Below are 12,664 nucleotides of genomic sequence, written 5' to 3'. Positions count from 1 at the left end.
TGAACTTCCAGATGATGATGTTGAACTAACCAACATACTCAAGTCTTCCATCTTCTTAGCCAAAACATTAGTAAGTGCATCAAACTTTGCATTAATCATGTTCAATGGATCAAGATCATACATTCCAGCAGCTTGCCTTTTTTGAGTTGGAGCTGGTCCTCTTGGACTACTCCAAAGATGAGTATTCTTTGCAATTTTCTCCAATAGCTCATAAGCTTCATCTTCATGCTTCATAATAAATTCTCCTCCTGTTTGAGCATCAATAATCCCTCCGATTGCGGGAGTGACATTGGTGTAAAATTCAGGTTTATCATCCATTTCGGAATGGCATGATGTGGGCATTGTCTCTCTAATTCCTTCCATCTCATCCATGACTCATATAGAGTTTCATCTTCTCTTGGTCTGAAAGCTGTCATTTGATTCCTCAGTTCTTGAGTTTTTCCAGGTGGAAAATATTGTGCAAGAAATGCATCAGTGAGTTGCTCCCAATTTGTAATAGAGTTGTGAGGTAAAGAATCAAGCCAATCCAATGCTCTATCTTTCAAAGAGAATGGGAATAGCTTTAATCTTGCTGCATCATCAGACACTCCAGGTTGTTTTTGCATGTCACAGATCATAGCAAACTTCTTCAGATGTGTGTGTGGATTTTCAGAAGGATGTCCTCCGAATTGAGAATTCTGAATCATTTGAAGAACTCCAAAATCCATCTTGTAGCTATTTGCATCGATTCTTGGTCTTGCTATGCTTTCTCTCAAGTCATCAAAACGAGGAAAAGCATGATCCATCATACTTCCCCTAGGCACATTAGCATTAACAACTTCTTCACCTTGGGCTTCATTTTCATTGTTTCGATCATTTCCAGCATTACCAACACCAATTCTAATTCTTTCATTAGCCATGTCTGCTTCTAATTCAGTTTTTCTCAAAGCTTCTTTTCTTTTTCTGGTTTCTTTCTTGTTGGCTTTACAAAATTTTTCAATTTCAGGATCAAACAATAAGAATGTGTCACTTGTGTTTCTAGCTCTTCTCATAAAAGATTAAAAGTACCTGAAAAAGAACAAACAAACACAAAATGAAAAGATAACAAAGATAAAACTATAAACAACTAAAATAATAAAAAATTCAATCTTAAACAAACAACTCCCCGGCAACGGCGCCAAAAACTTGATGTGGCCCAACCGCAAGTGCACGGGTCGTACAAGTAATACAGTAAAGATATCGTTCCCACGAGGAGTTGAGTTAATGATTGAATTTTTGAAATAAAAGTTGACTAAATCGAAGTATTTTTGAAATTAAAGTAATGAATTGATGGGTATTGAGAATGTGAAATCTATATGTGCAAAATTAATATTCTATTCATCAATGTATTAATTAAACTAAAATTGCATCAAATTGAAATAAGCAAGTTCAAATATGGCAAGATTCTAAAATGGCAAGCAATTAAATTCAATTGAAAATTAGCAATGATAAAAAGGCGATTCCGGAGTTCAGGATTTCATATTCGAGCTATTTTGGGATTTTTAATTGGTTATCCAATCTTGTGAAACTAATGGGTTTTAAGGAGATTAATTCTTAAATCCTTTGAATTCCCTTTTGAGTGAGACAAAAAGTGCCTTAATCAATATAATCCTACTTTCGTGGACTTAGAATTAATTAAGACCCATTAAGTTCTTTTAATTAATCTGTGAATCCTCTTAATCCTTAGCCTATTTCTAGGTCTAAGTTAATTAAGTCCAATTTCTTGATTATCTATCACAAGGCCTTCTCCTTTTGGTGCTTCAACCATAGATTAAGAACATTACTTAATGGGATCCTACACTAAGCATGTCATTAAGCACACAAGAAATGAATAAAACTCATTAAGACCACAAAATATGGATTACCCAATCAAAATCCACAAAATATCTCAAATATTACAGCCCTTACTCCAGAATCAAAGGTAAACTACTCACTATCCATAATGTTTACAAGAAAATCTAAGTTTATATGAAAATAAGCTTTAATCTAAGCTAAGAAACAAGAAATTAAACAATAGAAATGTAGGAAAATATAAGGGAAGAAAGAAATCTGCAAATCTTGGTTGAAAATGGTGTGGAAGGTGAAAGTGACTCTTCAAATTCTGCCTCTCTTCTCCTTTCCTTTTCTGCTCCTTGTCTCCCTTCTAAAATGGGAAAATGAGACTATTTATAGCATTTTTCTGACATGGAGCCCTAAAATGGTATGTTCTAAGAGGAATTATCTGAGGGAATCTTTTGCCAGCTCATTAATGAACTCTTTATGGGACTGCATAAGTGGACTGTATAAGTTATGCAGTCCCTTATGCAGTTTTCTGCTGATTCTGGTTCACTTATGCGAAACTGCATGACTTGGTGCATAGGCTATGCAAAATTTCGTGAAGGTGCATAAGGGAGGCAAGAATGTGCATAAGCTATGCAGTCTCCTTATGCACATTTTGGTTGGTTCTGGAACAGTGATTTTTCTCCTTATGCAGATCTGCATAGCTTATGCGGCAAGTTATGCACAATTTGATCAATCCATATTTCAGCTTGAAAACTTATTTTTGACATCTTTGGCTGTAGAAGTCACTCCTCAATGGCAAAATTTCTCTTCAGTCCTTCAAAAACACCATTTTTCCTACAAAACAAAGTAAAAGATACAAATTAATCCAAAATCGACAATTATGGAAAACTAACTAATTAACTAATGAAATTAGCTAAAAATAACTAATAATAGAATAAAATAGCTATGAAATTAGACCTAAATGACTATGCAAAATGTATGCATCACTTAAGATCTCCCATATTGAGCTTCTCATAAATGGAGAGGGGCATAAGGCTAACACTAGCCCCTAAATCACATAAAGCTTTTGTAGAACATGATTCCCTAATGTGGCATGGAATTGAAAAACTCCCTGGATCCTTGAGCTTTGGAGGAAGTTTCCTTTGGAGGATAGCACTGCATTCTTCTGTCAAAGCTACAGTTTCATGGTCTTCAAGTTTCCTCTTGTTTAAGAGAATTTCTTTTAAGAATTTTGCATAAGAGGGCATTTGTGAAAGAGCATCAATAAAAGGCACATTTATGTATAGCTTCTTCAAAACCTCTAAGAACTTTCCAAATTGCTTATCAAGCTTGGCTTTTTGAAATCTTTGTGGAAAGGGGAGTTGAGGTTTGTAAGGATCTGGAGGTATATATTTCTCTTCCTTCTATGCAATTTTCTCTTTACATTTTTCTGCACTTTCTTTCTCACTTTCTTGTTTTTCACTCTCATCAATTTCTTTCTCATTTTCTCTCTTCTCACTCTTTTCACTTTTCTTATTTTTTTCACTCTTCTCATTATTTACAACTTTCCCGCTTCTTAAAGTAATAGCTTGACACTGCTTTCTTGGGTTTTCCGGTTGACTTGGAAGTTTTCCAAAAGACTTGGTACCTGAGGAAGATGCTTGTTGTGCAATCTGATTTTCCAACATTCTGTTATGTGTTTGCATCTGTTCCAGCCTTGCTTTCATCTCTCTCATCTCTTCATCATGCTTATTTTGGTTAGCAAGAATCTATTGTAATAAAGCTTTAGTGGTGGAACTTTGCTCTTACTGTTTTGGTGGAGGTGCAGGATTCATGTTTCTCTGCTGAAAATTAGGTAATGGTTGCCTATTTTGCTGATATGGAATTCCTTGTTGTTGTTGTGGTTGAAGATTCTGATTTGGGACTTCACTTTGCTGATTTCCCCATGAAAAGTTGGGATGATTCCTCCAAGTTGGATTATAAGTTTGAGAGTAAGAATTCCCCATTTGTTTGTTTCCATAATTACGAACATATGCAGCTTGCTCTCCATAGTCTACTCCACAGCTGGTAGTTCCTTATGCATAAGCAACTTGTTGTGAACTTCCAGATGATGATGATGAACTAACCAACATACTTAAATCATCCATCTTCTTAACCAAAACATTTGTAAGGGCATCAAACTTTGCATTAATCATGTTGAATGGATCAATGTCATACATTCCAGCAGTTTGCCTCTTTTGAGTTGGAGCTGGTCCTCTTGGACTACTCCAAAAATGAGTATTCTTTGCAATTTTCTCCAATAGCTCATAAGCTTCATCTTCATGCTTCATAATAAATTCTCCTCTTGTTTGAGCATCAATTATCCCTCTAATTGCAAGAGTAACATTGGTGTAAAAATTCTGGTTTATCATCCATTTTGGAATGGCATGATGTGGGCATTGTCTCTCTAATTCCTTCCATCTCATCCATGATTCATAGAGAGTTTCATCTTCTTTTGGTCTAAAAGTTGTCATTTGATTCCTCAATTCTTGAGTTTTTCCAGGTGGAAAATATTGTGCAAGAAATGCATCAGTGAGTTGCTCCCAATTTGTAATTGAGTTATGAGGTAAAGAATCAAGCCAATCCAATGCTCTATCTTTCAAAGAGAATGGGAATAGCTTCAATCTTGCTGCATCATCAGATACTCCAGGCTGTTTTTGCATATCACAAATCATAGCAAACTTCTTTAGATGTGTGTGTGGATTTTCAGAAGGATGTCCCCAAAATTGAGAATTTTGAATCATTTGAAGAACCCAAAATCCATCTTGTAACTATTTGCATCAATTCTTGGTCTTGCTATACTTTCTCTCAAGTCATCAAAATGAGGAAAAGCATGATCCATCATACTTCCCCTAGGCACATTAGCATTTACAACCTCTTCACCTTGGGCTTCATTTTCATTGCTTCGATCATTTCCAACATTGCCACCAATTCTAATTCTTTCATCAGCCATGTCTACTTCAATTTCAGTTTCTCTCAAGGCTTCTTTCCTTTTTCTGGTTTCTTTCTTGTTGGCTCTACAAAATTTCTCAATTTCAGGATTAAACAATAAGGATGTGTCACTTGTGCTTCTAGCTCTTCTCATAAAAGATTAAGAGTACCTAAAAAACAAACAAACACAAAATGAAAAGATAACAAAGATAAAACTATAAACAACTAAAATAATCAAGAATTCAATGTTAAACAAACAACTCCCCGACAACGGCGCCAAAAACTTGATGTAGCCCAACCGCAAGTGCGCGAGTTGTACAAGTAATATAGAAAAGATATCATTTCCACGAGGAGTTGTGTTAATGATTGAATTTTTGATATAAAAATTCTAACTAAATTGAATTGTTTTTGAAATTAAAGTAATAAATTGATAGATATTGAAGTGTGAATTCTATATGTGTAAAATTAATAATCTATTCAACAATGTAATGATTTAACTAAAATTGCATTAAAATAAGCAAATTGAAATATGGCAAGATTTAAAATGGCAAGTAATTAAATTCAATTAGAAATTAACAATAATAAAAAGGTGATTCCGGAGTTCGGGAGTTCATATTCAAGCTATTTTGGGATTTTTAAATTGGTTATCCAATCTTGTGGAACTTACGGGTTTTATGGAGATTAATTCTTAAATCCTTTGAATACCCTTTCGAGTGGGACAAAGAGTGCCTTAATCAATCTAATCCTACTTTCGTGGAGTTAAAGTTAATCAAGACCCATTAAGTTCCTTAATTAATCTGTAAATCCTCTTAATCCTTAGTCTATTTCTAGATCTAAGTTAATTAAGTCCAATTTCTTGATTATCTATCACAAGGCTTTCTTCTTTCGGTGCCTCAACCATGGATTAAGAACATCACTTAATGGGATCCTACACTAAGCATGTCATTGAGCACACAAGAAATGAATAAAACTCATTAAGACCACAAAATATGGATTACCCAATCAAAATCCACAAAATATCTCAAATATTACATCCTAACTCCAGAATCTAATGAAAACTACTCACTATCCATAATATTTACAAGATATTCTGAGTTAATATAGAAATAAAACTTTAATCTAAGCTAAGAACTAAGAAACCCAATACAAGAAAGGTAGAAAATATGCAATAAAGGAAAGAAAACTCCAAATCTGTCTGGAAATGGAGGGGGTGACGTTTTTTGCTCCCTTTTTGACTCTTCAGCTACTGCTACTCTCTTTTCCTTTTTCTCCCCTTTCTAAAATGGGATAAGGGTCTATTTATATCTTTTTTTCTGACAAGGAGCCCTAAAATGGTGTGTTTGAGGTGTGTTTTTCTGAGGGAATCTTTTGCCAGCTCATTATGAAGTCTTTATGGGACTGCATAAGTTATGCAGTCCCTTATGCAGTTTTTGGCTGGTTTCTGGCTCTCTGTGCGAAGTTGCATGAGCATGGTGCAAGACTGCATAAGTTATGCAGATTTCGGCAGGTTTGGGACATTGTTTCTTCTCCTTGTGCATAACTGCATAACTTATGCGGCAAGTTATGCACAATTTGGCCAATGCATACTTCAACTTTGAAACTTGTTTTTGACATCTTTGGCTGTAGAAATCACTCCTCAATGGCAAAGTTTCTTTTTAGTCCCTCAAAAACACCATTTTACCTACAAAACAAAGTAAAATTACAAAAAAAGTGGCAATTATGAAAAACTATCTAAATAACTAATGAAATTAGCTAAAAGTAACTAATAATCAAATAAAATGACTATGAAATTAAACCTAAATGACTATGCAAAATGTATGTATCACTCTCTACTTCCTCCTCTATCGGTCCTGGAGGTTCGTGCTCTGAAGGATCAGATGCCATCGATCCTACAAAATAGACAAAGAAACAGATCTGCATTAGTGTCACCTCGACTCTATTTAAAGGCCCATGCATGTAATGCACTCCATCTATTTCTAACTATTTAGGTTTAGGACCGCCTAAACCTCTACTCTGATACTACTAAATGTGACGCCCCTCACCCGTCTACAGTGTAGCCAAGCAATGAGTGCCACATTCGGTGCTGAAGCATCCTATCTTGTCCTGTCATGTCTATTGTAAATTTTAATGTCATTTAAAATAGGTAATTTATGTGTAGAATTTTTTTTTTTAGATCTTATTTCTGTGGAGACCTGCATGATCCTCCTCTGCTTTATCAAAGATCCATGGTTTCACTATCACCTATTAACATATTCATAGTCATCTCACATATTTCCATATCACATTCTCCTTTATCATATCATTCAAAACTATTTATGAGATCTCAAAATGAAGTACCATCTATTGCATTCATATGGAAATTCATAGATAATAAATTACAAGTTTTCATTTCAATCTCAAGTTTAATTTCAAGTCCAAAATGAAATACATCATAAACTAGTAATTACATCATGACTAAACATAATGAACCAAAATACTAGTCTATACATGGGCATACAAAAGACCGGTAAGGTGACTCTGGACAGTGGCAGATCTAGTCAGAGCTCACGCTGCACCATCGGTGCCTTCAGAGTCACTGCGCTGCTAGGCTGATCTCCAGTACCTACGCGATGGAAAACCAACGCGCTAAGCATAACGCTTAGCGATGCATAATTTATAATAACAATAATTTAACATTTGAAATAATATCTGCAAGTTATAATTTCTGGGTCTTTTATATTTTTATTGCTCTTTAGAAATAATTAACATTTTCGGAATCTTTTATGATTACTTGTTGTATTTTAAGGCTTAATTAATTTTTATCAGTGCCCAAGAAACCTATAACAAATTATAAAAGCTGGATTCACTAGTGTATACTGGTTAGACAGCCATATGTCTATCCAGTATACGTCTGTCAGGCACGAGGGCAGCTGTCGGACATGAGACTCGCTGTCAAGCTTGTAAAGCCAGAAATAAAGTAGGCACAATGGCCAGTAAGTAGGCATATAGCCTGTACAACAATCATACCAGACATATATTGTCAGTGCATGATTTTCTCGATAGGCAGTACTGCTATCTGTAGTCCCTAATTGGTATACCAATTTATCCAAACTAAATAAATAAGTCTAGGTATACTATAGGCAATTAAACATTTTTAATTAATTTAGCACTATTCACTGTTACTATTTTCTAATACTGTTCATTGGTACCATTAATTTCATATTAATAGGACATTAGTCCCAATTTATATATTCATATCATTTTTAATATTTAATTTTCCTTATGAGTATTTTAATTATCATATATAGCATTTTTCCCATGAACCTTTCTTTAGGTTCATGTTGATGTGTTATCTTTATCTAGGAATTTGACTAGGTTAGGATGTCTATTTAGTCACACTTCCTTCATAACAAATGCTCCTCTATGTTTAAACTTGAATTTCAGTTTTTGAATCACTGAATTTGGGGTTATAGAACTCAAGTTATGGTCAAAATACCAAAGGAACAGTATTTTGGATAATTTCTAAGTTGGCAGTTTTAGTGACTCAACTTGTGCTAACAATTTGATTTGGTTAAAGGCAAAACTGGGTCAAGTGGTCTTCATGAAAAGTGTAGCCCTATGTCTAAGCTTTCTATTGATGAAATTTTAGGTCATTTGGACCAGTATAGAGAGAGTTATGACCAAATGAACACGTACTGTTCATTTGGTCATTTTCTGGGTTGGCAGTTTTAGTTACCCAAATTGTGCTAACAATTTGAATTGGTTAACGGCAAAACTGGGTCAAGTGGTTTTCATGAAAAGTGTATCCCTATGTCTAAGCTTTCCATTGATGAAATTTTAGGTCATTTGGATTAGTATAGAGAGAGTTATGACCAAATGAACACGTACTGTTCATTTGGTCATTTTCTGGGTTGGCAGTGTTTGGTCATCCGAGTTTGGGCAGAGAATTGGTCATGATTTTGACAAAATTTGGGCAGGGTTTCTTCTTGAAAAATGAAGGTTTGGATGTCCCAAAACACCTCCAATTGGCCTTATGTCAATTAGAGTCACACATTGTCAGTTAGGGTTCAACAAACACAATGAACTCATTGAGTCCCAACCTGCAAAAATTTTGACACTCCCAAAATTCAATCTCCTCCTCCAAACCCCAAATAAGCATACATGTCACTTCTATTATCATCAATCTCAACACAATTAGGTCAAATTCAAAAATGTCATAAAATCCTCACTTTCAAGTGTACAGCCCTAATTTCAAACATCAAATTCACATATATAACCATAAAATCAATTCCCACATATAATACCTTGTTAATTAACTTCCTTAGCTAAACTAAAACCAACAAAATCCATCATTTTCATAGTTCCTCTAGGGCTGCCTAATTCAAGGGTTTCTTTCCCAAATTTTTCTTTTTAATTTCATGTAAATCTTCACTTAAAGAAGAGATTAAGAGTTTTGAGCACTAACCTTTTTTTGTAACTTGTTAAACTTCACTTTACTTGCTTCTTTTTGATATTTATAGCTTCCTTAGGGTGTGGGAAGTATTTTTTGTGAAGTGGGCTATGAATTTTGGGTCGATTAAGCTTGAGAAATCAAGCTTGGAAGCTTAAATATCAATGTAGGAAATAGGAGCATGGGCAGCTGGCAATGTAGAGGGAGAGAGAGAGAAAGAGTGGAGAAGAAGGTGGGTTGGTCGGGATTTGTCTCTTATGGTTATATATATATATATATATATATATATATATATATATATATATATATATATATATATATATATATATATTTTATATGTGTACTCTATTTTTTTAAAATTTTCATAAGCTTTTCTTTTCTTTTCTTTTCCTTTCTTTTCTTTTCTTCTTTCCTAATTCAACTCATAATATTAATTTGTGTTAATTATTTTTATTCTCTAAATTTTATTTTGACATTTAGGTCAAAATTCACCTCTGGGAGTGAAATGACCAAAATGCCCTTCATAATGCATATCGGGTTATTTTTATTATTTTTGTACCAATTTATAAATCCTCTAAACTTTAATTTATTTTTCTCTAAATTTTTCCTATATTTTCTTAACATTTATTTCTTCAATTTATGCCTCCTCACTATAGTTTAGGTGTAGTTCCAGACATTTTGACTGTCCGAACAGACATGAGTCGTCGGAATAGTAAAATGTACGGACTACCTATGGTGAGGGCGTTACACGAAGCGAATCGAACCAAAGAACTATACCGAACCAATAGAAACCATATCGAATTTTGATTCTTTATTTTAGTTCTAGTCCTTCACTAAAAACCGAACTGAAATCATACCGAAACCGAACTAAGAATCAAATTTATATATACGTTTTTCAATGCTTTTTTAGATGTATTATATACTTTCAAAATATATATATATATATCATTATGAACTAAATACAACCTAATATTAAATTTTATTTTTCTATATTTTCTTAATAATTTTAATTATAAATACATTAAATTACCTTATAATTCTTAATTATATTTGTATCTTATAGTTAAATATTATATGATTAATAAATAGTTAACATGTATATTTAATATACTTATACTATTATATTATATAATATATTTAATCTTAAATTATATATACATCTTATAATTAAAGATTATATAATTTAGGTATAGCTAGAAGATATATTTTATGATATATTATGTATTAATAACCCAATTCAAAACTTAAATGCTAATTTAAGTATAACTTTTTAAAGAAATAATTACATAAAATTATTTTAAGAACCGAGAGCCGAATCAAAACCGAAAAACTGATAATCATATCGAATCAAAACCAAAACAATGAAGAACCAAACTAAAATCATACTGAAATTTTGGTTCAATTTCAATTCCTTGGCAAACTTCAAATCGAACCAAACCGAACACCCCTATTACACATATTAAACTTTTTAGAATTAAAAAGATATTGAATTTTTATACTAAAAAAGAAAAGAGAATGTTGCATATAGCGCTTTCCTAAAATGATATATATATATATAGTTAATTATGTATTTGCATATATTAAAATCTTTAGTAGTCTAAGGCCTTATTAATAAAGTAAAGCATGTAAAAATATAAATTCCAATCTGAGATCTGAACCGAACCTGGTTGGGTCACACTCCATCCAAAACATAATTTAGACAATTAGCAATTAACGTTGGGTTGGTATGGAGAGCACGTTCCAACGTGCTCTCTATTGCTTGATTAAACCATAATTAAATCACAATTTTCTTTTTTTTAGATTAGCTCTATAAAATGTGTTTTTTATTCTGTTTTATATTCTTTTAATAAAATATAAATTTATTTATCTATTTATTTTTAAAGTAAAATGATAAATATTTTTATTTATATGAATTCTATGAAAATCCAATTATTTAATTTTAGAATTAATTGAAAGAAATCTTCACCTTATGTTAATAAATCAATAATAATTTACTCTACTATCTATTATTAATTATGAAGTATATTTAAATTTCTATTATTCTATTAAATACTTGATTATATTATATATCAACACTTATCATTTAAATTTCTAACTGGATTTCCCTGTTTTAAGTTAAATAATTTCTTCTTTTATATATATATATATATATATATATATATATATATATATATATATATATATATATATAAACCTAAATGTATAATAATTCTTAATTTTAGGTGTTCCAATTATCTACTAAAAATGAACATTGAAAGGCATTAGAAAATACAACAAAGGGTTCCTATAGAAACTCTTCCTCTTTTCCATCTTTTTTCATATTTTTTTTTCTAATATTTCTTTTATCTTAATTAAATATGAGGTACTTTAGTTAATTATTAGTATTTTTTTTATAAAAATGAGGTTGTCTAATTATTTTCTTAATTTTTATATAAAAATCTTAAAAAACACTCACGATGGGATAGAAAGAGTAATTATTAAATTAAATCCTAATGAGTTCCACAATAATTAATATTAAAAAAATTGCATGAGTTTCACAATAATTAAATATTAATTAGAGTGCATATCAAATACAAACTAGATCTCAAATGAGTTTCATAATAATTAAATAAGTACTGTAATTGAGAGATCAACTTGATCCACATTTAATGTGGATCAATGGATTTTTACTAATATGAAATGTGATATTTACACTCATACTTTTGAAGGTAAATTCTGTCTCCATTTTACAGTATTCCCTTCTTCTATAATTTCCCTCCAACTATTTTTATTGATTATCCTTTTTTGGACAAATAATAATAAATTATATTTTTATTTTTAAGACATAAAAAAATTAAATTTTTTCTCTACATTTATTTTCTCTACGCACATTAAAGATAACATACCTATATAAAATTATTTGAATTTTAATAACATACACATAATATTTAAATTTTAATTTTAAATATTCTAATTTTATATATATCACATAGAGTTGGCCTGGGCTATATTGATTGAATTTTTAATTGAGTAAATTGAATCAACTAATTAATTGTAAAGTCACATTAATTATATATATATATATATATATATATATATATATATATATATATATATATATATATATATATATATATATATATATTTGAATCATTGGTGACAATTATCATTTAGATTAATCAACTGAATATATATTTTAGTCAATTTAATCAATTGATGATATGTAATGTCATATTAATCAGATATATTTAAGTCATTTGTAACAATTATCATTTAATTGGTTTGATTGAATATATACTTAAAATATTACTTATTCATAATTGAATTCAATTTACAAACTTGATAATATTCATGGAAAGAAGTAAGAAGAAGTTCAGTTTAACATGATATTCTCAACTTAAAGCAAAGCAGCAACTGAGTGGAATCCTTTCCCCTCATGATGCTAAACTGCAATTGTAAGTTCGATTACCAATACCATACATGGGTAAAATTTAAATTTGTAAATGG

At 31.3% G+C, this 12,664-nt stretch overlaps 2 non-coding genes across 2 annotated transcripts; both read left to right on the top strand.

The window, feature by feature from the left end:
* Positions 1-324: 324 nt before the first annotated feature.
* LOC131170012 (small nucleolar RNA R71) lies at positions 325-431 on the top strand. The gene has a single exon (XR_009140956.1). It is a non-coding gene; the product is annotated as a small nucleolar RNA R71 (small nucleolar RNA).
* Positions 432-4,200: 3,769 nt separating this feature from the next.
* LOC131169880 (small nucleolar RNA R71) lies at positions 4,201-4,307 on the top strand. The gene has a single exon (XR_009140827.1). It is a non-coding gene; the product is annotated as a small nucleolar RNA R71 (small nucleolar RNA).
* The last annotated feature ends 8,357 nt before the right edge of the window (positions 4,308-12,664 follow it).

This window comes from Hevea brasiliensis, chromosome 10, assembly GCF_030052815.1.
Source record: "Hevea brasiliensis isolate MT/VB/25A 57/8 chromosome 10, ASM3005281v1, whole genome shotgun sequence".
Lineage (NCBI taxonomy): Eukaryota > Viridiplantae > Streptophyta > Magnoliopsida > Malpighiales > Euphorbiaceae > Hevea > Hevea brasiliensis.
Note: the sequence above shows the minus strand (reverse complement) of the source record. Positions and strands in the feature narration are given on the sequence as shown.